Below are 24,566 nucleotides of genomic sequence, written 5' to 3'. Positions count from 1 at the left end.
GTTTGATAACTCTTTAGGAAGTGAATTTTCTTCGATTAACTGACTAACGCTTTCTTAACTTTCTACTTTATTGTTTTTTCTTAAAATTTTGTCCAAATTATCAACAATTATAGTAGGGTTTGGATCTGGATGTGCCCTGGTATAGTATGTTCTTTTGGAAGCCAAAATTTTAATTTTCTTATTTTTTAATGAAACTTTATGATAACCCTAAAATAGCCTTAATGTGAAAAGATGAGATTTAGGATTTCATTTAAGGCTTATTAAATTGAGGACGGATCTCCCCAGTGGAGTCACTAGTATGTTATCACTCCAAAATTTCCCAAGGGTTGTTATGTTGTGTTTAAAGAAATAATAGAGGTAACAACAACCCTACTTTTGAGATTAGGATCTAGCCTTCCTAATTCTCAGAGAGGGCTCTCTCTTAATAATTTAACTTTGTTGAATTAAATGATTTTAGGCTAGTTATTTAAGCTTAATTAGGTTTTGATTTGATTTGGTGGTGGAATCACTGATTCAGATGGATAGACGAATGTCTTTTTACCATTGGGCTATGGAGTCCAAATGTCGAGAAAACAGGACTGAATCAAGTTCTAAAGATAGTATCCACAAGGCAGGGTAGCTGAGTAATTTCAGATCTTTTAGACCAGATGGTGAAGTGGTTTTTAATCAGGTTCAAGGAGTAGTTAAGGATTCCACAAACCAGATAATGAGGGAAATGAAAGAGGTCAATCAAAACTAGAGAGAAATGAAGAATTCCCTACTCTAGATATCAGAAGAAAACATCAAAATGAATAATTGTTCAAGGCAGAGTGTAATTAAACAAATTCTGTAATAATATTTGAATTATTACATCCAAATCTGGAAAACATGTAAGTATGTGAAATAGTTAAGAAAATAAAAATTTAACAATGAAATATACTTCAATGAAGTGGCCCAACACATGAATCTTGTAATGAAATGCTTCTATTACTCAGTCTAGTCTGTTGACTTGAAAATGTTACAGTAAACCCTTAGGTTTTAGATCAATACAACCATATAAAGGTTCAACAATCCACACACAATACTTCAAATTATGAAGTATTTACACAAAAAACTATTACAAATTATCCTAAACTGATTTAGGAATTATTCAAGGAAAAAGAAATATCTTCATGCAAGAGGATAGATACACCTAGGAGACTAAAGGCTAGTTGTCCCTACTTTTATTGAATTTTTTGTTTGTTTTTTTTATCTTTTGTTGCTTTCTCTCTTTTTCTCTTGCTCTAGGTTTGCTTTATCTTTAAACTCTGTTTTTGACTTTTAAACTATTGGCATTATGACATAGATTTGGCACTATGACACAGGTGTTGCCCTTGATGGAAACTCACTCAGATAACATATCTCAATTCAGACTCACAGAATGAAGAAAGAGAGGCATACGCAAGTTCGCCATTGATCAAGCCACGTGTACACATGGGTTCGCAGGCCAAAAGGAGCGTATAATGTACACATGCACTTTCATGGAAGGAAAGGCACATACATGTTGAAAACATAGTTTTGGTCTGTGGTATTTGGTCCCTGGTATTTTGATCCATGGTATTTGGTCCAAGGTATCTTGTCCGAAGTGTTGACCCCAGGTATTTGGTCCAAGGTATTGGTTCTGAGTGGTTTTGATCCATGGTATTGAGTAAGGCCTAAGACTATAAAAGGAGGAGAAGATCATTAGGCAAAGACACTCAAGTATTGAATATCTGATGAAGAGCAAGATCCAGAATACAGGGTATTGGGTTATGGTGCATAGCTAGATCTAAATCAAGGATGAACCTTAGCGCTTGATGAAGGATAAGATCTAGTGATGGGTAAAGATATTAAGGATTGAAGTGAAGTATCTTTGTGTGGCTTTCATCTTTTATCTGATTAACTGGCACATGTTGTAATCTATAAATATGATGATCTGGGTATAACTAGTGTTTGGAATTGTTGTAAAGTTTAAATCATCATTTACAGATCTGTATGCAGGTTCACTTTAGAAAAGGTGTGTATACACGCTGGTTCTGCATATCAAAATAACATATACATCTTAAATTTGATTTGCAGATCTGTACGCAGGTTCGCCTTGAGAAAAGTGCATATGCACGTAGGTTTGACACTTTGAAGTAGCATATACCTCATAAAATATGCTTTAGCTACCTCTGTTTGCTTTTGCAGTGTTCTGGGTTCTGGCTTGGGTTTTGGTTACTGTATTCTGGTTACAACATTCTGAAAAGTGATTGATTGATTCAGTTGAGGTTGGTGCAAAGGAGATTCGTTGATGCTGATATATTTGATGTTTGAATGATGTTATTTATGGATCCAGTCTGAAAATTTATGAAACGTGGTCCCTAGAAGAAAAGAGAAGGTTGTAGCCTTCTGCAGGTAGAAGCTTGCGTACTAGTATAATACTGCACCAGTACAAAATTGTAAAAAGAAGTTTCTTATTAAAAAGAAGATAGATACAATTGCAGCAAGTGGTTTTCACCCACATTGGGTTTCCACCTTATATCTTGTGTTCATGTGTGTGATTGTCTATTCTCTTTTTACTACACTTGGTTGCTGTTTATATGGTTATGATGCACTGATTATAGATCAACATATGATGAATTGACTGAATCATAAGTTTGCAGGATATACGCTAGTTGCCTTAAATACAGTTGCGTAAACATGAAAGTTCCATTAACTGAAGTAGCATATATGAATCTGATTATGGAAATGAAAATGTTATTGACTTTCTAATATTGATTCACCCCCCCCCCCCCCTCTTAGTATTATTTCTAACAATTGGTATCAGAGCAGGACCTTCAGAAGAAGCTTGATCGCTTGAAGGAAGATCTATCATCATGAGTAACAACGAAAGAGAGGGATCCATTAGACCACCAATCTTTGATGGGAGCAACTTCGTTTATTGGAAGGTAAGAACCACAACCTATCTTCAATCTCTTGGAACAAATGTCTGGGAAATCGTGGAAGGAGGTTATACATTTCCATCAGCAATTCCTATAGATACGGTAGGTAAAAAGCAATATGAAACCAATGCCAAGGCTGTTAATACACTATTGGGGAGTCTGTCACAATTAGAATTTGTCAAAGTTATGCAGCTCAAAACTACCAAAGAAATATGGGACAAGATCGTTCTAAGCTATGAAGGGGACAATAAGGTAAAACGTGCAAAACTGCAAACTCTTAGAATTCAATATGAAACTCTCAAAATGCACAATGATGAAAGTATAGCTAGTTACTTCTTACGTATAGATGAGATTGTTAATTGCATGAAGAACTGGGGTGAAAAGATAAAAGAAGCTACTTTAGTTGAAAAGTTTTTAAGATCCTTGTCTACTAAGTTTGAATCAAAATTATCTGCCATAGAAGAAAAGCAAGATCTTCAGACTATTACTATGACACAGCTGCACGGATTCTTAACTGCTTTCGAAATGAGAAAAGGAGGTCCTTCAGATATGAGAGAAGCTGCATTCAAAGCTTCAGGAAGAGAAGAACTCAATGAATCAGGACATATTTCAGAAGGAGAGGAAGAAGCAAACTTTTTCAAGAACCTTCAATGGGGTTCTGAAAGATTCAGAGGTAAACTACCTTTCAAATGTTTTGCTTGTGGAAGAGTCAGTCATTATGCTGCCAAATGTCCACGTAATGATAATCTTGATAAAGGTAAGGAATTGGAAAAATGGAATAGAAAACAAAGTGTAAGTAAGAAGAGCTACTATATGCATGAAGATAGCGATGGTTTATCAGATAGTGATGAAGATGAAAATAGTAATGATTATAGACTTCTGATGGCTTTTGAAAATGATGATTTCTTGGATGCTTTAGATGAAGATGACCTTTATGAAGAAATTTCTAAACTCAAAATATGTTTAGAAGAAAATAATATGATTATAGATACTCTCACATTCTAACTTGCTGAAAGAGAAAAACACAATGAAAAACTAGAATGTGAAATTGTGGGTCTAAGAAAGGATATTGAGAAAACAAAAGCTCTCAATCTTAGATTTGCTAAAGGATCAAAAACCTTAAATGAAATTATCAAAGTGTAGTGTTCTCCTCTGATAAAGACAGGTCTTGGATATACTGAAGAAGCATCCCAAGCACAGAAGATGTCAATCTCCACTAAAAGCTAACTTGATGCAGCAAAGAGCAGTGAACAGTTTGACAATCGACAGCAAAGGCATAAAGCAAATCACCAGGTAAATTGGGCTCAATTTACTTGAAGGATGAATAGAAGCTACAACCAACCTTAGGTAAATCATACTCAATCTATGTCAAGAATGAATATCAATAGCAACTATAATCACCAGGTTAGTAGATTCGATAATCGCAGGAACTTCTTTAATGGCCAATGTTTTTCATGTCATAACTTTGGACACAAAGTTGTTCAATGTGTTTCTTACAAGACCATCATGACTAGAGAAGCAGGAAATCAAAGGAATGTGATGGGGATCATGAAATGGACCTACAATAACTTTTCTCTACTTGAAAATGAAATAGAATTCTCTATCTGAAACAAATTCGGTCATGAAGAATATGAATGCAGGAGTAAATTCCGGCAAACATCTCAGAAGGAGAAAACTTCATTAAATCCCAAAATATGGAGAAAGAAAGAACCACAAAAAAAAATATGTGGTATAGCCTTGTATGTAGAAGGACAAGAAAATCAGTGGTACATCGACAGTGGATGCTCGAAACACATGACAGGTGATAAAGAAAAACTTCAGTCATATAATGCCTTAGAAAAGGAAAATAAGGTCTCATTTGGAAATGACACTGCTACTGTCATAAAAGGTAAAGGCTTTGTTCTCTTAAAAAAAAAATTTAAAGCTGGGAATGTTATGTATGTTGATGGTCTAAAGAATAACTTGTTGACTGTCAGTCAAATGTGTGATCAAGGAAATGAAGTAATATTTCGATCAAATGGATGTGTTGTTCGTGAGCTTGATATAGGAGAAACCGTGATCAAAGGTATAAGAATTCTAGACCACTTATACATACTCAAGCGAGGACAACAATAGTGCTATCTAAGCGAAAATGATGAACATTGGCTATTGCACAGAAGATTGGGGCATCTAAGCTTCTCTCAAATAAGAAAAGCATGCAGATTCCAGGCTGTTCGTGATCTTCCTGATATCAACATCCCAGAAAATACAATATGAAAATCATGTAAATTTGGTAAGCAAACCAGAGCACACTTCCCTGAAAAGGAAGGATTAGCTAGTAAGCCACTTGAACTTGTTCATACTGATTTATGTGGACCATCAAGGAAAAAATCACCTCGTGGAGAGGAATACTTTATATTGTTCGTTGATGATTTTTCCAGAATGTGTTGGATAGGGCTTCTAAAGCATAAAGATGAAGCATTTGAAAAATTCAAAGCCTTCAAAGCCCTGGTTGAAAATGAATCAGATCGCAAAATCAAATGCCTCAAATCTAATTGAGGAGGGGAATTTACCTCGGATGAAATCTTTTACTTTTGTGAAGAACATGGAATAAAAAGGCAATTCTCCACTACAATGACTCCTCAACAAAATGGAGTGGTAGAAAGGATGAATACAATTGTTCAACAAATGGCTCGTGCTATGCTAGATGAGTCTGGAACTCCTGCAACGTTCTAGGGTGAAGCTACATTCACTGCCATCACTATTCTCAACCAAGAAAATGTTCGGGTAAATAGCACTCAAACTCCACATGAACTTTGGTATGGTAAGACTCCTACTGTAAAATACTTCAAAGTTTTTGGAAGAAAATGTTACATCAAAAGGACTAATGAAAAACTTGGCAAGTTTGAACCCAGAGCAAATGAAGGCATTCCCCTTGGTTACTCTTCACGAAGTAAAGGATATAAGTGTTATAATAAAAGACTTGGGAAAATTATTGAAAGTATTGATGTTGTGGTTGATGAAGCAGGCAAAAATCCAAAGTAGGTAAAAACTGAAGATTGTGGAGAAGATGAGGATTATCCTTGCACATCAAATCATACTAATTCTGAGCAAGAAACCAATGAAGCACCGGAAGAATAGATAATGGTAGAAGAAAGGACTCCATCCAGGTATGTTCAAAAAAATCATCCAGAGGTTCAAATTTTGGGACAAAAAATGTCAGGTGTGTAGACAAGAAGAAATATTATAGAAGCTTCAAGCTATCTGGCATTGCTTTCCTCCATCAAACCTCAAAATGTAAATGAAGCATGCAAAGATGAATGTTGGGTCAAGGCCATGAATGAAGAAATTGAGCAAATTGAAAAGAATAATACTTGGGAATTAGTTCCTAGACCTCATGATAAGAATATCATAGGAACCAAATGGATATTCAAAAAGAAGTTGAATGAAAATGGAGAAGTTATTAGAAACAAGTCCAGACTTGTTTGTAAAGGGTATGCTCAAAAGGAAGGTATAGATTTTGAAGAAACTTTTGCACCTGTTGCTATATTTGAAGCCATAAGAATGTTCCTTGCTCTTTCTAGTTTTCAGAAATTCAAAGTATACGAAATGGATATCAAATATTCCTTTCTTAATGGAGACTTAGAAGAAGAAGTATATATTGAGAAACCAGATGGATTCATCCTTGGAAATGATGAAAAACTTGTATGCAGACTCAGAAAGGCTCTCTATGGTCTAAAACAAGCTCCAAGCGCCTAGTATTATCGTCTTGACAAATACCTCCATCAACAAGGTTTTCCAAAAGGATCAGCTCATAGAAATCTATATACAAATATTGACAATAATAAATTGCTAATACTTGTTGTGTATGTTGATGATATCATTTTTAGTAGCAATGAAGAAGCCATGAGTCAGAATTTTGCTTCAGTAATGCAGCAAGAATTTGAAATGTCCCTACTTGGTGAGCTTACATAGTTTCTTGGTCTACAAGTTCAACAAAATAAAGATGTTATTTTTTTGTCACAAACCAAGTATCTCAAGCAGATCTTGAAAAAATACGGCATGGAATATTCTAAACCAGTATGTACCCCTATGGTAACAGGATGCAGTCTCAGCTCAAATGATGAATCAGCAGCAGTACATCAACCAACCTACAGATCCATGATTGACAGTCTGCTTTATCAAGCAGGTACCCGACCAGACATCATGCATGCAGTGGGAATAGTTGGAAGATTCCAAGCAAATCCAAAGGAATCACACCTTCAGGTAGTCAAAATTGTTTTCAAATATCTTCAAGGAACATAGACTTTTGGTTTATGATATCCTAGAGATACAGATCTTACACTTCATGCATATACAGATGCAGATTGGGCAGGAAGCGTTGATGACAGAAAAAGCACTAGTGGTGGTGCATTCTATATGGGTTCCAGATTAGTGTCTTGGTTCAGTAAGAAACAAAGTTCAATTGCATTATCTATAGCTAAAGTAGAATATGTGGCTGTTGCATCTTTCTGCACACAACTCCTTTGGATGATGTAAACATTGCATGAAATTCATATCACATGTACTCCACCCATCTCCATTCTATGTGATAATACATGTGCCATCAGTATTTCAAAGAATCCAGTCATGCATTCCAAGATGAAGTATATACCCATCAAATGTCATTTTCTACGTGAACAAGGGCTTGAACAAAAGGTGAAATTGGAGTATGTTCCCTCCAAAGAATAGGTTGCTGATATATTCACCAAACCACTACCCAGAGAAACATTTGAATATCTTAGACAGAATCTGGCAATAGTTGATGCATCATCCTGTAATTAAAACTTATCTATTTCAGAGAAAAGTGGTTATGCACGAGTTTCATGAAGCGTATCCACATACATATGTCGGTTTCTATGGATACAGTCACGTATGTGTTGCTTTGAAGAAAAGCAGTGGGCTAGACTCAGGATGAAAGGAGTCTGATATGGGTCTGACAGTGATCTTCTGGCACAGGTTCAGGGAGAGCATATACTTCTAATAATGCATTGTTGGCATTATCTTAGAAGACTTTGGTACAACTTCACAGTTGTTTTTTATTCAGGTGGAATAGGTTCAAGGGGAGATCATGGTTGTTTGTCTGGATGGTGATTGACAAATGCTGCTGATGATAGTTGCTGATGACCATCATGGTCTTGTTTCAGATATTTGGTCTCTATGTCATGTATATCTTTTTAATGTCAAGGTCATGAAACGACCTATTTGTTTCCCCACTATGCATGGTATGGATGATGTAATGTTCTTGTTTTGACATGTATAAATAATTGGTATATCCACACTTGGTTGGGTGGACGAGTCAATCTTGGTATATCCCCACTTGGTTGGAAGATGGATGTATGTATGAGTCATTGGTGATAGGAAGGTCATTTATGATGTACGTATAGAGTCATGTTCTTCTTTTAGAACATCTTGTTGCAGACCTTGCTTATATTCAGGGGGAGCATAGACTCAAGCATGGAGCTCAATCAGCACACTTTAGCATATAAGAGAATTTAGCATGTTCTCAGGGGGAGCATAAACCTTTGCCCTTGATGACAAAGGGGCAGAGTGACTTGGGGTTGCCATCAAGTCCAAAGGGGGAGATTGTTTGCATTATGACACAGATTTGGCACTATGACACAGGTGTTTTCCTTGATGGCAACTCATTGAGATAACATATCTCAGCTCAGACATACAGAACGAAGAAAGAGAGGTATATGCAGCTTCCCCATTGATCAAGCTGCATGTACACGTGGGTTTGCAGACCAAAAGGAGCGTATAACGTACACACGCACTTTCACGGAAGGAAAGGTGTGTACATGTTGAAAACTTAGTTTTGGTCCATGGTATTTGGTCCACGGTATTTTGATCCATGGTATTTGGCCCAAGGTATCTTGTCTGAAGTGTTAACCCCAGGTATTTGGTCTAAGGTATTGGTTCTAAGTGGTTTCGGTCCATGGTGTTGAGTAAGGCCTAAGACAATAAAAGGAGGAGAAGATCATTAGGCAAAGGCACTCAAGTATTGAATATCTGATGAAGAGCAAGATCCAGAATACAGGTTATTAGGTTATGGTGCATAGCTAGATCTGAATCAAGGATGAACCTTAGCGCTTGATGAAGGATAAGATCTAATGATGGGTCAAGATCTTAAGGCTTGAAGTGAAGTATCTTTGTGTGGCTTTCATCTTTTATCTGAATAATTGGCGCATGTTGTAATCTGTAAATATGATGATCTGGGTATAACTGATGTCTAGAATTGTTGTAAAGTTTAAATCATCATTTACAGATCTGCACGTAGGCTCACTTTAGAAAAGGTGCGTATGCACGCTGGTTCTGGATATCAAAAGAACGTATACATCTTAAATTTGATTTGCAGATCTGTACGCAGGTTTGCCTTAAGAAAAGTGTGTATGCATGTAGGTTCGACACTTTGAAGTAGTGTATACCTCATAAAATATGCTTTAGCTACTTCTGTTTGCTGTTGTAGAGTTCTGGGTTTTGGCTTGGGTTCTGGTTACTATATTTTGGTTATAGCATTCTGAAACGTGATTGATTGATTTAGTTGAGGTTGGTGCAAAGGAGATTGGTTGATGCAGATATATTTGATGTTTGAATGATGTTATTTATGGATCCAGTGTGAAAATTTATGAAACGTGGTCCCTGGAAGAAAAGAGAAGGTTGTATCCTTCTGTAGGCTGGCACCTATGTACTAGTAAAAATAGCAGCTATTACAAGAGCTAGGGGGTTGTAGCTCCTTCCAGGAGAAGCTAGAGAATGAGAGAAGGTTGTAGCCTTCTGTAGGTAGAAGCCTACATACTGGTATAAGACTGCACCAATACAAAATTTTAAAAAGAATTTTCTTATTAGAAAGAAGACAGAGATGATTGTAGCTGGTGGTTTTCACCCACATTGGGTTTCCACCTTATATCTTGTGTTCATGTGTGTGATTGTTTGTTCTATTTTTCCTGCACTTGGTTACTTTTTATATGGTTCTAATGCACTGATTAAAGATAAACATATGATGAATTAACTGAATCATAAGTTTTCAGGATATACACTAGTTTCCTTAAATATAGTTGTGTATACACGCAAGTTCCATTAACTGAAGTAGTGTATATGAATTTGATTATGGAAATGAAATATTATTGACTTTCTAATACTGATTCACCCCCCCTCTTAGTATTATTTCCAAAATAAACTCTATCTTTCATCTGATACTCTTTAACTTAACTGATCTATTACTCTTTACTATTTTACCTTGACTTCTCTTTGACTGCTCTGTTTTCACTCTTTTACCTTTCATTTTCATAGTAAATCATTCAACTTTTCCCAAGAATCTGCATATGGGAATTTAATCTTTACCATTCTTCTAATGATTTCATCAGCCTCTATATATTTTGCAAAAGTAGGTTTGTTGATAAAGAGATATTTTACCTCATGCTAGATGTAAAAGAGATTCTCAAAAGTTTGATAGAGAACTTTTCATGTTGGAATTCCTTTCATGGATGAATTGTTTGCTTGTTCCTTTGCCACTTCTATGATTTTCTTATCATAGTCTTCATGCCTCATCAATCTATCATTGATAACCAATGGATTAGGTAGACCTTTCTCCATCGAAACATAAAATTTCACCATAAATCTGGTTATTGCAAGCTCCACATTTTGACACTTGTCTTCAAGTTGTACCATCAAGTTCCTCTTATAAACTACCTTTTTCACTTCTAGAATTGTTTCAGTCCTATTACTTATGCCAATTTCTTGCAATTCCTATTTATTCTTGGAATTAAGAAACTTAATGATTTCATTGGCCTCCTCTTACTTCTTACCAAGCTCTTCCTAAACCTTTTAAATAGCTTCAGTTGCTTCCTTTATTAAATCCTTCTACTCAAAGATCACTTGGATGGATGGCCAAATATAATTAACATAGTTAATGATATTGGCCCACAGCTGCTGCTTTGCTTGGGAAAGTGGTTCTTTCAATATCAATTCTTTCTCTAACTTTTGTATTCTCTCAATCAATCTGTTTGACTTCTGTATTTCATTTTTATGCATGATTTGTGCCAACTTCTTTTCATCCTCTAGACCTTTTATTTGATCTTTAACTCTATTTATTTCAATTGTTTGGATGGACATATCATGCATTGCCTTGATTAATTTACCTGCTTCATCACTAGGATGAGCTGCTGATGTAGATGATTCTGCAGCTGATGTAGTTGTTGATGTAGTGGAAATTGTTGTAGCTATTGGAACTATTGTGGCCGTTGAATCTGCTAAAGTAGAAGGAACTATTGTAGTAACTGTAGGAATAGTAGTGACAGTAACTACTTCTATGTTGGCCTTTTTCTCCTACACTAACTTATCCATCTCATTTTCCATTTTTGTTAATTGAGTAGTTAATTGAAGAATAAGGTTCATCATCTCATATTTTTGGTTTTGATTATCTAGAAGTTCCTTGGTCGGTGGATGTTCAGTAGGAGGCAATTTTAGCTGCTTCTTCAATGCATCAATGTCTTCATTCTTTCTCTTACTGAATTCTTCTACACCCTTGACATTCTTTGGATCATAACCCACTTCAATAACCAAATCTTCAAGGGATTTAATTATGTTATCATTAGCTTGAGAGGATGCCTTAATCTCATAATATATCTTTCTATAATCTGCTGATGACTTAGGATGTTGTACCGTGGGCTGCAAAAAGGTCATCTGCAATTTTCTTGTCTTGTAATCACATGTAGAAAGTAATATGTTCTGGGCACCAAGAGTCTGTTTCAAGTATTGTGAATATATTTCAGCTTTTGTTTCTTCATTTTTGGTCTTAATATCTTTGTATCATTATTTGATGTCAATTTCTCTGTCCATTAGTTGACTTAAAGAAGAGACTTCAGCAATATGTTGCTTTTGGATGATCTGGACACTAGAAGTTGAAAGTTGATGAGTTTCCTTTGAAACTAATGGAAGTGCATTTTCTTTAATTATAGTGTCTGTATAAATGATCTCAATTGTATCAATTACTTCTTCTTGCTCATTTACTGGATTTTTCTTTGTTCTTTTTCTATACATTATTTCAAATTTGTTATCTGTTGTATCTTTGTTTGAGCAGGAACCTTCTTCTCTAGTCCTCTTTACATTTATCTCCTGTAGGGCTGGAGTATGTAGAATGGAAATAGTATCCACCTACTTGTCCATATCCAGTAAGGTGTTTTCCACCCGCTCTCACTGGTTGGAATATCTTTCAATATCTGGCTTGGAATCATGCATACAAGGGCTCAATTTAAACTTGAGTATTAGTTTGTTTATGACACCTAAAGGATCATACTACCATTTGAAACTATCACTGAACTTCATTTCTTATAAACATCTTTCTGCTTCCTCTCCAGCATACTTATTATTACAGATAAAAGCACCAAGCTGGTTCTTGATTTTAAACTGTGTTTTCTTCTTGGTTGATAGAAAATTAACATCAGCTGAATTTATGATCTTCCTGGTATATACTAGTGAAAATATCCTCATGGGGATATATTTAGGAAGCTTATATGGAGTGAATTGACATCCATACACCCTAATTTTAGTGTAGTTATAGTATAAATACCAGTCTCCTGTTCTAATGTGTTTTGATAACTGTAAAACTTTCTTTATTTCATCATTGATCCTGGGTTGATTGCTACTGCTTAGCATGTTAACAATTGGGTGAACAAATGAATCAATGAAATGCTTGTAGCTGAAATCAGTGGAATATTTTTGGATTAAGGGTGTCCAAAATATAACAGATCTAGGATTGCCCTTAGTGTCCAGTTTTTGGATGCTAACTGTAAACCTTTCTGATTGGAAATATAGAAACAAATGGAACAATACTAAAGATTATTTGAATAATCTTTCATCTGGCAATCTGATCAATTGATCATGGATTCTGTCTGCTAAGAATTGGGAAAAATTGAAAACTGTAGCTAGAGGCTTGCTTGGGAAAAAAATAGAAATGAAACCAAGTATAGGTTCATCTACATGTTCATCAGTAGTATATCCTAGAATACAGGACATGATGGTTACAATCTATCTGGCTCTCTCAAAGAAAATGGTGGAAGAATATGGAGGGCTGTCTGTAGGAACTTGAGCTTTTTCTAGGAGGAAAGTGTTGGCATTATGGATAAAGTGTTGTCCTTGATGGTAACCCATTCAGGTGATAGACCACAGTACTTCAAGTCAGTAGCAGAGATTGATGATCAGCTATCAAATATTGAAGCAAATAAGGGGTACGCAGGTACACCTTACATAAGGTGTGTACACGCAGGTCAGTGTTACATAAAGTGCGTACATACCCGCAGTTATCCCGTGGGTGTGTGCATACGCAGGCACAGAAGGGTTTTAGGTGCGTACATACGCAGGCACAGAAGGGTTGCAGGTGCGTACATACGCAGGCACAGAAGGGTTGCAGGTGTGTACATACGCAGGCACAAAAGGGTTTCAGGTGCGTACATACGCAGGCACAGAAGGGTTGCAGGTGTGGAGGTCCACAGGCAGTTCAATGGACTCAGAGCGAGGTACGCAGGCAAGCAATTGAGCAGGATGCGTACGTAAGCAGGCGAGCAGTTGAGCAGGGTGCGTACTGTAAGCAGGCAAGCAGTTGAGCAGGGTGCGTACTGTAAGCAGGCAAGCAGTTGAGCAGGGTGCTTACGTAAGCAGGCGAGCAGTTGAGCAGGGTGCTTACTTCTCTTAAAATCTTTGTTTATCATTTGCTGTGCTCTGGGTTTGGTCCTATTATTGTTGATCTGGTTACTACAGTTGATTGGGTGATTCTCTTATACTTGATGATCATTTGATGCTTATGGATCCAGTTTGAAAATTTATGAAAAGTGGTCCTTGTAGGAAAAGAAGTAGGGGGTTGTAGCTCCCTTCCAGGAGAGACTGGAAAACGAGAGAGAGAGTTGTAGCTCTTTGCAGGTTGCAGCCTGCGTACTAGTAAATGACTGCACCAGTACATAACCATTGTAAAAGGAGTTTCTAATTTGAAAGAAGATAGAGACATATTGCAGCAGGTGGTTTTCACCCACATTGGGTTTCCACCTTACATCTTGTGTTCTTTGGTGTGACTATCTGTTTTCTTTGTTCATGTTCATTATTTTATGGTACTGACATGCAAAAATAATTCAAGGAACAAATAAGGAAGATTTATTAAAATTGTTAGATAATACTGATTCACCCCCCCTCTCAGTATTATTTCCAACAGAAAGTCTGCAAAATTTGGGATCTCTTGTGAAGGTCCAGCTTTAGGTACAGATAAATTAGGTTTTCAGTAGACAATTGGGCTTTATTAGGCATTGGGTGGATCCCCAACATTTCATTTATTGATCCTGCAGTCATTGTGAACAAAGTTTGCTGGTTAGGAGAGACTATGGCTCTTTGACTTAGGAAATAACAGAGTTGGCATAGGTGGATGACTTCAGGGAACTAGTATACCAGTGGAAACAAGTATTTGGGTAAATTTGACTCCCATAGCTGAATAGCATCATTTAGGTTGAGGAATTTATCTTTGCTCTAGCAGTGGAATTTTAAGAGATTGTTAGGGGAAGCTGTGTCTTTGATCTGGAAATCTTTATTGGGCAATGGGAGATGGTTAATATCTAGGTGAGGAGTTTGCAGGGGTTTTGCATCCAAAATGCTTTGGGAAACCATAGATTTGTTTATTTTATTCAATTTATCACTCTCTAGCTTAAGAAGTAGGCTTAGGACCTCCGGGATACTGTGAAAAGATTAATATAGTCTGCAAAAAGGGTTTTGGATGCAATAGTGGCTTTCTTTAGGTTGGCAAGGCTTTTAAGTTGGTTCAATTGACTGACCTATTAGAAATGTTGTGAAAAGCTTAAGTATAGGACTTTGGCACTTCAAGAATACCTCAAAAATGAAGTTATGGTATGCAGAAGGGTTCTCTAGGGGCAGCGAAGGCTTTATGAGGCTTCAATGGTCTTTATACTACTTCAAATTGGAGTCGACAGTGTCTTCTATTAGTAAAAGTTTGAATTCTGGTTGGAAATAGCTTTAAAATAGTTCAACGGATATTCTAACGCTTTAGAATAGGTCGATAGAGGTTCTTTCCTACAATCCCTAATAGAATAATAGTGAAAAGATTGGAAAGGGAAGCTTCTTTCATTTTTAACCAACAGTGGTTAATATTTGGGCACAAGGTTAAATTTAAATAGCAAGGTGGTTCCATTTCATGTGAAGAGGCAGTAAGGTGGTTTATCGCACCTCTTTAGAGTGGTAGGGTGGTATTATTTTAGAGGACATGATATAACGTGGGGTTGCCACGTAGAAAAAAGGCAGGTGAGGAAAACAACTAATCTTGCATGCTTTTGTGATGTTAAAAGTTGGACATCAAAGCATGCAATATGGAATGCAGGCCATTGAATCTAGAGGCGGGTGATCAGAGGGTTATTGGGTGGTGGAGTTGTGAGGGATGAGTCAGGGTGTGGGGTCAGGTTAATTATTACGGTGGAGATTAATATATTATTTTAATTAAAACTAAGTTTTAATTAAATTAAATATATGGAGGGGTAGAGGTTAATTAAGCAGGGTTAATATGATAGCAAGAGTTAAACTGAAGTGGGACCCAATATATATGAAGTGCTGCAATCTTCGGATAAATGGGTTTTTCCTGGTTTTATATGAAAAAAGTGGAGTTAGTAAAGGGAAGGAATTATTAGTGATGGAAATGGGTTTTAAACTAGGGAAAGGAGTTTTAGGAAGGGGGAATGTGTTTTTTAAAAGGAAATGTCTAGGGGAGGGTGTAAAATAAAGGGAAAAAGGGTTATTTTACAAGGGAAAATGAGATGAAATAAGGGAAAATGTAAAATCCAGGGGAAGGGATGTTTTCTACAAGGGGTAAATGAGTTTGGAAGGAAGTTATTAATATTAAATAAACCAATTGATGCTTTCCATGCCTTGTGAAAACTGCTTCTCCCTACCCATCATTTACCCTAACATTTTTTCTTCATTTACTAGGTGCATTTGAGCTTGCTGACCCTTTATTTCTTTTTCTTTTGCAAGAAAACTATCTAATTCTAACCTTATGACTTTCCAATGGCTCAAATTAAACTATTGAGCTCATTATTATCCTCTACCTAACTACTTATCTGCCAATATTAAATAGTTTGTCTAGATCTTTATTCTCTATCTATCAGCATGAAATTTAAAGCATGAATGAATCAAGATTAAACTATTTGACCATCATGGATTGTGGCATTTTTGACAAGTTGCACATAGTGTTATTTTTTAAAAAGTAAACTAAGAGTAGTGGCATTTGAATGTACACTCTTTCATCATCTATTTTTATCTCTTTTTTGTGGGGTTCATATGTTATCTTCTTTTTTGTCCTTTTCTTTTAGTCCTTTCATTTTTCTTTTAGGACTTACCCTCTTTACAATTTTTATTTTAATATGGAAAAAAAATTGCCAAAGGAAAAAGTATGTACAATATTACAGGACTAATCATAGTCAATTCAAAATTATGAATCCTATTATTATAGGAGCCTAACACTTCCATTAAATCCGGTCTTGGTTTTCATGAAACTATTAAAGTAGAATCTAGTTCATATGCTTGTACAAGGATCTTGAAGGATAGTGTTATGAAATTGTAGAGTCGTTAATATGCCATTATTATTGTCACTTGTGAACGTTTATTCCACCCATTTCCACGATTCTTCATCATGTCATTTATTATAATTTATCATTTAAATCCATTTTATAAATGATTTATGCTCTCATGGATGAATATTATTTATTCTCCTTTATTTCTAATAAATTGATTATTATGCATTATTTTATCAATGATAGTTCTAATAAGTTGGTTATAACATTATCTACCATTCTTAGCCTCCAAAGTAACTTCCAGATTCAAGATTTGATTTTTAAATCATCCAACTCAGAAATTCGATGGTTTAAGGAGTGACAGTTTTGCGGTTACGATTCTGAGCAAATGAAGACGAATTTGGAAAATCCGGAACATGGGTTTTGTCCAGAACGGGCCCAATTATCTTCTTAAGGAACAGTTTGCCCAAATTCGGCTTGTACAGGGAGAAACGCAGGGTTCTTTGAGCACGATTTTCTCAGATTTGCAGTTGCGGCCGTCCTCCAAATCTTAGCTGCAAAGCCAAATCCGCCTTGTTCTTGTTGATCAATTGGTTAGAATCCATCCAATTTTGTAAAACAAATCATTTTTTAATTATCCATTCTCTGATCTTTTTCTATTTAAATGAAACCCAAGATCAGAGAGGGGGAGAAGATGACGATTGTTGTTGTAATTATAAGTTTCAGAACAACTTTGATCATGGAGTCTTGTTGAGACCTGATTTTGTATACTTTTGTTAATGAAATCAATATAAAGGACTTGGTGTTCAATTCGTCCCGGCATCTGAAGTAAGTTACGGCGGTGCCATTGGAAGCTACGGGCCCAGCTCCAACGGACACTTGCCGTTGTATTGTTATACGGTAAATTGTGTGTGGTTTGTTTATTTCCATTATTTAAGTAATCTGATGCATTTGTTATATGTCGTTCCACGCTCTGTTACGACTAATCCATTAATGGTTTCATTCAACAAGTTTATGTAAGTGACTCTATGTTGCGTAATGAATCTTTTCGGAGTTGATTACATGTTCACTATTTAAACCGATTGTTTCTGTTACAGAGCTTTCATATTAAATATTGCTATTGGATTCATTTTGAACTCTTATTCGTGGGAACCTGAAAGTAATATTATTTCATTTGGAAACAGACGTCATGTTCTTTGGAAACATCAGATTGCTATAATAAGTATGTTGTGTATATATGATTGACGATTTGTTGTTCCATTTGATTAAACTGTCTACTTGTACAAAAGATTACTCTTTCTTTGTATGTAAGTTGATGCCGAGAATTGAGAGTGTTGAACTCGCGAGGTTTAGTTTCTTTCCTGCCGTTCCTTTTTACTGCTGTTCCATTTCTGAATTGCCATTCCATTCTGCTTTCTTGTTGTTCCTTTTTACTTGCATCCATTGGTTTCGAGTGTGGGAGGAGGATCAAGGCTGTCGTGAGACACAGCAGACGCTATTATGCTCCCAGATCCATGATCCATACTCTAATTTCTTTTCCTTCATCAATTTCTAGAGGACTGAGTTATTGCTACTATATCCTCGATTGATGGTTGTTTGAATGAATGATTTAGTTTCTTGCTGTTCCAATTAGATTTTGTTTCAAGCATTCATTTACTTTTGGGTTTTAAGCACTATACTGCAAAACATTACTCTTAAGTAAATAGCCGCCTCAGACAGAGTACGCTCTTGAAATAAAAAGTCGTCTCTGGGTTGATAATTAATGTGAGGTAATTAGGAGTTCACAAGACACCTTTTTATCGCTCCACATTTTGGAATCAATTGGTTAGAATCCATCCAATTTTGTAAAACAAATCATTTTGTAATTATCCATTCTCTGATCTTTTTCTATTTAAATGAAACCCAAGATCAGAGAGGGGGAGAAGAGGACGATTGTTGTTGTAATTATAAGTTTCAGAACAACTTTGATCATGGAGTCTTGTTGAGACCTGATTTTGTATACTTTTGTTAATGCAATCAATATAAAGGACTTGGTGTTCAATTCGTCCCGGCATCTAAAGTAAGTTATGGCGGTGCCATTGGAAGCTACGGGCCCAGCTCCAACGGACACTTGCCGTTGTATTGTTATACGGTAAATTGTGTGTGGTTTGTTTATTTCCATTATTTAAGTAATCTGATGCATTTGTTATATGTTGTTCCATGCTCTGTTACGACTAATCCATTAATTGTTTCATTCAACAAGTTTATGTAAGTGACTCTATGTTGCGTAATGAATCTTTTCGGAGTTGATTACATGAATCTTTGTGTGATTTTGCTGTTCCTTTTTAAAAAGGAATAGCACTTGCGTGTTTTTGTTGTTCCTTTTCAAAAAGGAACAGCATTTGTGTGATTTTACTGTTCCTTTTCAAAAAGGAACAGCACTTGCGTGTTTTTGCTGTTCCTTTTCAAAAAGGAACAACATTTGTGTGATTTTGCTGTTCCTTTTCAAAAAGGAACAACATTTGTGTGATTTTGCTGTTCCTTTTCAAAAAGGAACAGCACTTGCGTGTTTTTGCTGTTCCTTTTAAAAAAGGAACAGCATTTGTGTGATTTTGCTGTTCCTTTTCAAAAAGGAATAGCACTTGCGTGTTTTTGCTGTTCCTTTTCGAAAAGGAACAACATTTTTGTGATTTTGCTGTTCCTTTTCAAAAAGGAACAGCACTTGCGTGTTTTTGCTGTTCCTTTTCAAAAAGGAACAGCATTTGTGTGATTTTGCTGTTCCTTTTCAAAAAGGAACAGCACTTGCGTGTTTTTGCTGTTCCTTTTCAAAAAGGAACAGCATTTGTGTGATTTTGCTGTTCCTTTTCAAAAAGGAACAGCATTTGTGTGATTTTGCTGTTCCTTTTCAAAAAGGAACAACACTTGCGTATTTTTGTTGTTCCTTTTCGAAAAGGAACAACATTTTTGTGATTTTGTTGTTCCTTTTCAAAAAGGAACAACACTTGCGTGTTTTTGCTGTTCCTTTTCAAAAAGGAACAGTACTTGCGTGTTTTTGCTGTTCCTTTTAAAAAAGGAACAGCATTTGTGTGATTTTGTTGTTCCTTTTCAAAAAGGAACAGCATTTGTGTGTTTTTGCTGTTCCTTTTCAAAAAGGAACAGCATTTCTGTGATTTTGCTGTTCCTTTTCAAAAAGGAACAGCATTTGTGTGGTTTTGCTGTTCCTTTTCAAAAAGGAACAGCACTTGCGTGTTTTTGCTGTTCCTTTTCAAAAAGGAACAACATTTGTGTGGTTTTGCTGCTCCTTTTCCAAAGGAACAGCATTTGCGTATTTTTGCTGTTCCTTTGCAAAAAGGAACAACACTTGTGTGACTTTGCTGTTCCTTTGCAAAAAGGAACAGCACTTGTGTGACTTTGCTGTTCCTTTGCAAAAAGGAACAGCACTTGTGTGACTTTGCTGTTCCTTTTTGAAAAGGAACAACACTTGTGTGTTTTGCTGTTCCTTTTCGAAATGGAACAACATTTGTGTGTTTTTGCTGTTCCTTTTCGAAATAGAACAGCATTTGTATGATTTTGTTGTTCCTTTTCGAAATGGAACAGCACTTGCGTGTTTTTGCTGTTCCTTTTTGAAATGGAACAGCATTTGTGTGTTTTTGTTGTTCCTTTTCGAAATGGAACAACATTCGTGTGTTTTTGCTGTTCCTTTTCGAAATGGAACAGCATTTGTGTGATTTTGCTGTTCCTTTTCGAAATGGAACAGCACTTGTGTGACTTTGCTGTTCCTTTTCAAAAAGGAACAGCACTTGCATGTTTTTGCTGTTCCTTTGCGAAAAAGGAACAACACTTGTGTGTTTTTACTGTTCCTTTGCGAAAAGGAACAGCACTTGTGTGTTTTTGCTGATCCTTTGCGAAAATGAACAACATTTGAGTGTCTCTGCTGTTCCTTTCTCAGAAGAAACAACATTTGTGATTTTTCGAACGACATTTGCATTTTCACGTTTTTTTTAGGTATTTTTGTTTTTTTGGTGTGCATTTTCTTTGATGTTCCTTACACGAAACACCGCTTTGTGAGTTTTTTTGCTGTTCATTCAAAAGAGCAACACTTTGGGAATATTTCTGAGGGCAACCATTTCCTTTGTCTTGTGGGATTATTCATAGTCAGCTCAACCACATTCTCCTGATTCTCTTTCATGGCATGAAGTACACTATTTTTATGAGGACAAGAATTATGGATTCTTTTGAAGCAAGTATTATCATTTACGTTATGCTCTTTAACAGGACAACTCCTTGATGTTAGATTCTTTTCAAAAAGGGACACAATTATTTATATATTACTTTACTGCATTGTTTTTGTTGTACATGATATTGATTGATCATCTTAATACCATGCTGGTTCCACCCTTCCTGGTTATAATCTTCTCTGTCTGTAATAAATGAGATTATGGGTATATTTTTTTATATTGACATGTTCAACTTCTTCCGCCATCCCTGCTCTTAAGGAGTATTGAGCCTCCCTCTTTTTATCATAAAAATGTGTAATAACAACAAAATTTTGTTCGCAGATGGAGGATAGGGGGTCTCATTACGAGCCAGCCTACCATGTTCATAAGGCTGTAACAAAGTGACATTCCCATTATGGCCACCACACCAGGGTTATGATCCATTGGATAGCCAAATTATCCTTGGAACAGGAGGTCTCATCACGAGCCGGCCTGATCACTTTTGCTACCTCCTAGTGAATGGCAGTGTGGTTATCTGGTTACCACGCCAGCACACTGATCTCTTCTGTAGAACAGCACTGTAACTCTCCATTTATAAATTGAGGATCCTGGCTCATATGGGTTAAAAAGCAACCCTGCCGAGGCTATGGACGCCTGCTGGCAGTAGAGGCTCTGCTTATGGTATTGAAGTTATATCTTTTCGTCAATTATTATTATAATACCCTTTTCTTATTTTCTTTTTATCAGAGAAGTTATTTCCTTAACTTTTTCCCTGTTTGAACCTTTATGCATGAGAAAGTGTTTTATGATCAATCACATCATTTTCAGCTAGAATACCGTCAGCAAAGCATCTTTTTAGCATATTGTTGTCCTTTTTCGTTTTGTATAAACTATCATCAATCCAAAGCGTCCTATCTCTTATTCATAACTATCTTTACACACTTTGCTCTCAACATAACCATAATTTTCACCGTCCTATCATTGATAAGTGTACTCTGCTCTACTTACTGATATATTGTTCATTCCATTGCCTTGCCGTCCGCACCACCCCTCTCATATGCTTTATGGTTATGGAACCCATTTTCCAATTAGAGGGGGGGAATGTATGCATTATGGGATTGCATGCGATATGATTACTACACTCTGCCATAACTTGTTGATTTGACAACAGTTTTTTCTGACTGAAAGTTTTGCATGCATCTTATCTATTTCTATTCAAAACTAACATTACGGATTCAAGAACATTGTATGCAAAATAGTGCTTTGTTTACAGGAGAACAACAAGTATGCAGGGGAAATTCTATTCGTAGCATGACCACACTATTGCACTTCACAGTAGAGGCTCGTGAACGTGAACAATTCTTCAGACATGATGTGCTTCCCTGGATTCCACCTTTTGCATCACTTTTAGCACCAACTCTGCCTACATCAGCTTCAACAACTGCCAGTATTTATATGTCATTCCACATTTTTGGAGGTAAAACTTGAGGTAAAATTGCATAGTTTTCTAATTTATTATAAATTTAGGAGAATCTAATGAAAATCCATTTTGAGCATTATTTACCATCCTTCATTTCTACCACTTCCCATTTTTCAGCAGCATATCATTTCCGAGTATGGGGGAGTGTTCCTTCATTTTTTTCTTATCACCACGCCATTCATATTCTTTATCATCCATTGCTATTCTTATTCACTCTCAACACCTCCCTTATTTCATGTTGTTTTACACCAAGCATAGCATTTAACAGTCGGTAGCTACCACCTCTATTTGTTTTCTAGCATCGCATGAGGGCATGCTAATTTTTCAAAGAGGGGGAGGAATTGCTACGCATGATGGATGTTTTCTATTTTCTCTCCTTTAAGGCATACAATTTCAGTGTAGAAATTGATTTCCTTAATATTTTTAAAAAAACTATGAACTCAATTCTTGTGATCTCTAGGAAACACAGGCATACTATTGAAATACACATACCTAGATAAATTCAAGAAATATTGGTTCATAAAATTTCAGAAATCATGCACTCTCACTTACAGCCATTTTGTTTTTATCTCATGATCCGTGCATCAAAACAATCTGATTTTTGGATCATTAAGACATTCATATATTATAAATTTACTTGCCAAATTTCAACAAAAGCTGGTTTGTAGTTTTTGAGAAAATGGTTCATGAAGTTTGCTGTTACATATATCATATTTTGTTGCAACTTCATATATACATATAATTGAATGTCAATGTAAAAATTGTTATGCCTTCATCAAGATTACTAAAATTGAATATTCATTAATTAAGGAAGCATTCATTTATTCTCAAATTTTTTATTGCTTGGTTAACACATGGTTTTTGTCTTTGGGTTGCATGAGGACATGCAATATATTCAGTTTTCGTTGCATGAGGACATGCAACATATTGAGTGTGGGGGTGTGTAGAGTCGTTAATATGCCATTATTATTGTCACTTGTGAACGTTTATTCCACCCATTTCCACGATTCTTCATCATGTCATTTATTATAATTTATCATTTAAATCCATTTTATAAATGATTTATGCTCTCATGGATGAATATTATTTATTCTCCTTTATTTCTAATAAATTGATTATTATGCATTATTTTATCAATGATAGTTCTAATAAGTTGGTTATAACATTATCTACCATTCTTAGCCTCCAAAGTAACTTCCAGATTGAAGATTTGATTTTTAAATCATCCAACTCAGAAATTCGATGGTTTAAGGAGTGACAGTTTTACGGTTACGATTCTAAGCAAATGAAGACGAATTTGGAAAATCCGGAACATGGGTTTTGTCCAGAACGGGCCCAATTATCTTCTTGAAGAACAGTTTGCCCAAATTCGGCTTGTACAGGGAGAAACACAGGGTTCTTTGAGCACGATTTTCTCAGATTTGCAGTTGCGGCCGTCCTCCAAATCTTAGCTGCAAAGCCAAATCCGCCTTGTTCTTGTTGATCAATTGGTTAGAATCCATCCAATTTTGTAAAACAAATCATTTTGTAATTATCCATTCTCTAATCTTTTTCTATTTAAATGAAACCCAAGATCAGAGAGGGGGGGAAGAGGACGATTGTTGTTGTAATTATAAGTTTCTAAACAACTTTGATCATGGAGTCTTGTTGAGACCTGATTTTGTATACTTTTGTTAATTCAATCAATATAAAGGACTTGGTGTTCAATTCGTCCCGGCATCTGAAGTAAGTTACGGCGGTGCCATTGGAAGCTACGGGCCCAGCTCCAACGGACACTTGCCGTTGTATTGTTATACGGTAAATTGTGTGTGGTTTGTTTATTTCCATTATTTAAGTAATCTGATGCATTTGTTATATGCTGTTCCACGCTCTGTTACGACTAATCCATTAATGGTTTCATTCAACAAGTTTATGTAAGTGACTCTATGTTGCGTAATGAATCTTTTCGGAGTTGATTACATGTTCACTATTTAAACCGATTGTTTTTGTTACAGAGCTTTCATATTAAATATTGCTATTGGATTCATTTTGAACTCTTATTCGTGGGAACCCGAAAGTAATATTATTTCATTTGGAAACAGACGTCATGTTCTTTGGAAACATCAGATTGCTATAATAAGTATGTTGTGTATATATGATTGACGATTTGCTGTTCCATTTGATTAAACTGTCTACTTGTACAAAAGATTGCTCTTTCTTTGTATGTAAGTTGATGCCGAGAATTGAGAGTGTTGAACTCGCGAGATTTAGTTTCTTTCCTACCTTTCCTTTTTACTGTTGTTCCATTTCTGAATTGCCATTCCATTCTGCTTTCTTGTTGTTCCTTTTTACTTTCATCCATTGGTTTCGAGTGTGGGAGGAGGATCAAGGCTGTCGTGAGACACAGCAGATG

The sequence above is a fragment of the Pinus tabuliformis genome, chromosome 6 (genome assembly GCF_031772625.1).
Source record: "Pinus tabuliformis cultivar Carrire ecotype Pingquan chromosome 6, CPIR1, whole genome shotgun sequence".
NCBI classification, from domain to species: domain Eukaryota; kingdom Viridiplantae; phylum Streptophyta; class Pinopsida; order Pinales; family Pinaceae; genus Pinus; species Pinus tabuliformis.
Note: the sequence above shows the minus strand (reverse complement) of the source record.